The following is a 5723-nucleotide window of genomic DNA, read 5'->3' on the forward strand; positions in this document are numbered from 1 at the left end:
GCTGTGTGGGGCTCTGTCTTATTTTTAATAAAGGAACCTGTTCAAGGGCAGGTTTTTGGACTTTTTTCTGTACTGAATTAAGCTAATTAAATTTCTGTATTAATGTTATTTTTAGAGCAGCTTTAACTGCTAAAGCATGTTATAAAGTCAGCATCCTGTTAGCTACCTTTACCATGAAACGCAGTAGTTCTTCAAATGCCACATTTTGTGGCCATTTGGAACAGGTGAGGTGTATCTGCAGATCAACTCATTGCACTTAAAACTCAACAGGATTTGATAATTCGTTGTTATAGTTGATCTTTCTATACTATCTTTGAAAAAACTTGTTTGGCATCTAGGATTCATGTGTCGCCACTCTACGAATGAAAGCAACCTCTGAAAAAGTGGAAGTGGGAGGAGGTAAATGCAGTTTGAATGAGTCACTGATGGAAGAATACTCTTCTTCCCACCTCTCACCACTGAAATCTGCACTGCTGTATAAAAAGTCTGTTTTGAAAAACAGTTCAGTTCCTTGCAAGGTCACTGCTACTGCACTGACTTTCCCAAGTCTTTAGGGTTAGACTGGGCTTGGTGTCGCTGATGCCTGCTGACTCCGAGTGTTATCACGTGTAAGTTTTTGTGTGTACTGTCCCCAGCCTGCCGTTGGGAACTAATATGCACTCACTGAAGAAAGAGCTGCTTGTGGTTAACACCTCCCTCGCTTCATGTCTGCCTTTAGGGTTTTCTACACCTGCCTACATTTCCTCTCTTGCTTGTGCAAAACTGAGAGCTCCTGGCTGAGGTTTTGTGCGAATGGATGGCATATCTGTCAATGGCGGGAGCAGAGTGTGGGCATTTTAGGTGGCCTTCCACATGTCAGTGGGCAGTCAGTCACCAAGTTCTGCAACGGTCTTCCGTAGTCACTGCCTGGGAAAGAAACAAAGCCGAAACTGTGGTTAAGGTTACAAGCCTATCAAGTCTCATGTTTTGTATTAAAGCACTGCACTGCTGCCTTCATGTGGTAAAAAGGCTTGGGAGGAGTGTATGGCGTGAGCTTACTCTTTCAGACTGCCAGCTGTAGGATAGCTGGCTTTGGATTTTGAAAGTGAAATATGAATAAGGAGGAAATTGGGCTTTACTTCATGCAGTTTTGTAACTAGGATAGCTACCATATTCATTAGGAGAGAGGAAGGTGGGCATTCCAGTAGCACCACTGACATTAGGAGGAGGTTTCTATAGGATTGTGTTTATGTGCAAAAGTGAAAGGAGGAACTACAGCCAGAAAAATGGATCTTTCAGTACATGGATGATCCAGCTAGAGTAACTTACATTTAAAAAAAAACCCTTGGATTTAAGAGGTGCTGATGGAGGACAGGAGTAGGACAGACAAATTCAAACACATGGGTGAAACCCCGGTGCACCACTTGATCATCCCCTCCCGGCTTTTCAAATCCTGCACATTCTGCCAGAAATAAAAGACACCTTTCTCTTCACAGATTTTCAAAACCAGCCTGTCTCTTGAAAGGAAGAAACAAGTGCTTTGGATCAGCTTTACCAAAAAGAAGCTGTGAAGCTGTGTTGCACTGATGTCAGCTAAGCAATAGGCCTTGTTTCTCCTATCTGTTTATATCTGTGCTGGCCTTCATACCGACATCAGGGCAGCTGTGGCTCAAAGGGCTGTGCTGGAAACAGGTGGGACTCAGTGCTGGGCTCATGTGCAGTTGCTGCCTGGCAGAAGAAACATGCAGTGCCTTGCTGTCATTTTTGCCTGACGTGGTAGCCTGGACAGCGGGCCCTCCTCACTGAAGGTAGGGAGTGTGGGAGGGATTTACTGTGGCAATGTAACTGGACAACTCAGTTGAAACCACTGTAAAAATTTATACTTCTCAGCTACTTTCCTCTCACAAGCAGAACAAAACCCCTTCAATCAGAACAACAAAACTCTCTTCTTTGCAGTTTAACTAATCCACTCTGCTTAAAACTGAGCTGTACGCAAAGAAGAAAATGGGGTCCTAAATCTTAGTTCCTTCCTTCCTATTTTCCTCCTCCCCACTTACACGTACAGGCTTGCTGGAGATAAAGTAGGATTGCAACCTCAGATTGTGGAACGGAGGAGACCTGTTTAAGAGGGGAAAAGTGTACTATTCAGACTACTGAACACTCTGTGTTTTTTTCCAAACCAGTAACCAAACACACTGGAGGAAACCCTCTTTGCTTCCAGTTTACTGTTTCATTACCTCTAGCAAAACTAAGAAGATTTTGTGACTCAGCACAACAATACTGAGGTCTCAACAGAAACCCTTTTAACCTTCCAAATACTTAAACCACAGCTAGGTTGATTAAAACTTGAGAATAAGGCTTGTCTTCGTAGTTGCACACGTTTAACAATTTGCTTAAACTGATGCAACTCTGTTGTTCACATGTGGGGGGATGCACTGTTTCAATCAGATGTCTCTGTTCAGCTGAGGCAGGAGCATCCACACACAAGATGCCTGAAGAAACACGCAAAGTACAAGCCACTACTCACTAAATTCCTACTACTATTATATTTAACCATTCTGAATAAATACAAGTTGCTAGATTCAACACCAAATACGATGACAGAATTAGACAAATCTGCTTTTCTTACCTCAAGAAGACATGGGAAATTACCTTAGGAAATGCATTCCAGTTTTGGATGGTAAGTTTTACTGGAATTTGTCACAGCACTTTGCAGCCACATGGCTGAAAATCATGATCTGCATAAAACAGCCAGTAGCCTCTGAGTTAGCTCACAAAACAACCAGCTATCAGCACCTGTCAGTAGGCTGTTCACCTACCTAGAGAAGAGAGCTGAAAATAGAAGCAGCTGATTTAATCTGGGAATCTTTAAGTCTCCTAAAGGAGGAGGATCCTGCTCAATACCTTGCTTCCTGAATGCATCAGGGCCATGAGATCTGCAGGTAAAATACAGTGAGACAAACATTCTTTACCTATAAGCATCCAGATCATTTTAAGGATTGACTGATTTGTCTTACAGAGCACCCTGCCATAGGTCAAGTAAGTAGGTCTAGAAAATAAAAAAAAAAAAGAAAACAATTCTCTCCCTCACTTCTTACAGAAACAGAAAAGTGACTGAGAGGTGTTATCTCTGTATGTTGCAGCCCTGGTAGACTTCAGTCATCATGACATGCATATTTTTGCTAGTGTCTCATCTTTTCTAACACAAAAGAGGCCAGTTAAATATATATAACTTGGAAAGTGCTGTGCCATGAGCGCAAAACTTGTCAAGGTATGTTTTCTTAAATAGAGCGCTGGCATGGGGTTGTAGTGACCACACTTTTTGTAAGAGAGAGCCTTATGTTGAATTGACAATTTAATTGACAATTGAACCTTCCATTGAACTCTCATGGGAGAAAGCATTAAATTTTTAAAATAAAAACCTCACATCCCTAACTCCGAAGTTAGATTATTTTTCTGAGGAAAGGCTTTGCAGAATTCATAGGCTATTTTACTGTCCATATAACATTGTACAGTGTTGTTCTTGCACTTCAGAATCACCTTTTCTCAGCAATCTGTTACTCCTATATTTAAGTGCTAAGGTGCCTAATCTTTATATTTTGAAAGACTGAAGTGCTGAGAGGCAGCTATAGTGCAAATTTTTCTATGGCCAGTTTCATCTCAAGGAGCAGGTTTCGTAGCATGTAGAAAGCCTCCTCTCCTGAAGATGTGAGAAGCATGTAAATACGGCAGAGCAAGGCACCTCTGAGTTTGCTGGATTACTTCAGTTAGCCAAGATCTGCTTACATACATTGCAGAATAGTGTATGTTGGTCTTGACATGAATGAATGGCCTTCCTATGTCTCTCTAACAGTGATCCTTTACTTACCAACTAACTGTACCCTCAACAGCAACTACTGAAACCTGACTTCTACAGCAAAGGTGTGTTGAGAGTCAGCTACTGCAGCACTTGCATCTTTTCTTCTCTGATTACCATTTTTTATTTCTAAAACTGTATAGACTGATAGAGAAGGAATGCCACATTTAGAAACTTGGCTTGATTATTTTTTTTGCAGCCTGAAATAAGCAAAGGAACCTATGTTTTGCTTAATGCCTGCATCAAAAGAGGCTTCTCAGAGTATTTAGGAAGCTTTCAAGTTATAACATTGCTAGCTCGGGTAATATGCTCTCTAGACAAATGGAGTTATCAGTCACTGAGTTTCCATAAATGGGGTATCAAAAGAATTACCCACCTGCTCTCCAGACAAAGGAGAGAGAGATTACTGCTTTCACAACCTTTTCACCTTAGCTGAGGAAACATCCAAATGTGATATCAACTGAAAAAAAAAGACAACTTGCAGTGCAGCAGGTTTTTCTTTCCCCTCTGAGAAATGGAGAACATCTCTTCCCAGTTCCTTTTAGCTTGATGCTACTCCTTTAATTTATCTGTGAACCTACAGTGCATATTAGAGCCTGCCAGACTGTCAGCTTTGGTAATGGCGGAAGAAAGAACAGAGTGTGACAAAGAGAACAAATGCTCCTGCAGGTTATTGTGAAAGGAAGAGGAAAATGTCCTTGTAACCTGTGAAATACAAGAGGTCAGACAAAATATGCTCAGTAATCCTTGCAAGATTATTATCTATGAATGGCATCTTATGCCTTCTGAAGAGTAGTAGTTATGTTCATACACGAGGTCTTAGCCATAATTGTCTCCTGCTTTATAACAATAATTTTAACAGCTGTTGCAAAGTGTTCCCCTACTGAATACATTTTCCGTGTATGTACGTACTTACCAGTGACTCATCTCACAAACAGTGAATTCACTTTTGAGTAAGGCTTTAATACCAGGCATATGTTCTTATTCTATAAGATTTCAAAGAGACAACCTCGGACACCATCAGTTCAAAGTCTCCTGTGGAAAGGACGAGCCAAAGTTTGGAAACTGCTCAATCCAAATGGAGAGAGCTTGTTTTCCAGAGCTCGTGATTCCTCAGGGCAGCTTTGCTTTCAGCTTCCCAATATTCAGTGTCTGGGAGAGCTCCGTGCATCTTGCACAGCCACTTGTCAAGTCAGAAGCAGAGCAAAGGGAAATGAGCTGTGGGCTCTTCCTTCTTTTGTGCTAAAGCAGTATTTGCTCCATCTTTTTTTTTATGGGCCCACTGTTTTGAAATAAATAATAATGATAGTTGGTTGTAATTTCTCTGGAGATGTTTAATATCTGTTATTAACAGTGATCAGGAGATTGTGAAATGGTGATCTTCTAGGAGGAACGGGAACTTAAAATATAAGAATTATCTGCAGTTTGCCATAGTGTCATAGTGCCAGAGCACAAGAAACTATTCTTCTGCACATCCAATGTATTACTTAGACACAAAGCCATATGTGTGCTTTAGAAATTTGCCTTTGCTTGTCATTTTTAGTGCATTATCGCATGTAAAAAAACAATGAAATCTTTGCCGAGTAAGAATGTAGCTGAACAGCTGGGTCTGACTGCATCAGCAGTCAGATAAAATATCTAGAGTGCTTTATTTTGTTATTGCATCTGTGTTAGGTTCAAGCCATAGCAAGGACATATTTTACTTTCCACGCGATCAGAAGTTAAGCCATACTGGATATGACTTTTAGAGTACCACATGTCTTATCAGTGAAAAGCAGACACTTCTGGGGTGCAAGACAGACTCTCTTTGATTTTTAGTCCCCAGTGAGAGCTTAAGACAGGAAATAAATGTAAATGTTGCAATTCTGCTTCAGGGTATATGTGAGTG

At 40.9% G+C, this 5723-nt stretch overlaps 1 long non-coding RNA gene across 1 annotated transcript; it reads left to right on the forward strand.

The window, feature by feature from the left end:
* The first annotated feature begins 543 nt into the window (after positions 1-543).
* Positions 544-1859, forward strand: LOC147600025 (uncharacterized). Its single transcript, XR_015259091.1, has 2 exons — positions 544-608; positions 1476-1859. It is a non-coding gene; the product is annotated as an uncharacterized LOC147600025 (long non-coding RNA).
* Positions 1860-5723: the final 3864 nt, after the last annotated feature.

Source organism: Chlamydotis macqueenii, chromosome 7, assembly GCF_036417535.1.
Source record: "Chlamydotis macqueenii isolate bChlMac1 chromosome 7, bChlMac1.mat, whole genome shotgun sequence".
Taxonomy (NCBI): domain Eukaryota; kingdom Metazoa; phylum Chordata; class Aves; order Otidiformes; family Otididae; genus Chlamydotis; species Chlamydotis macqueenii.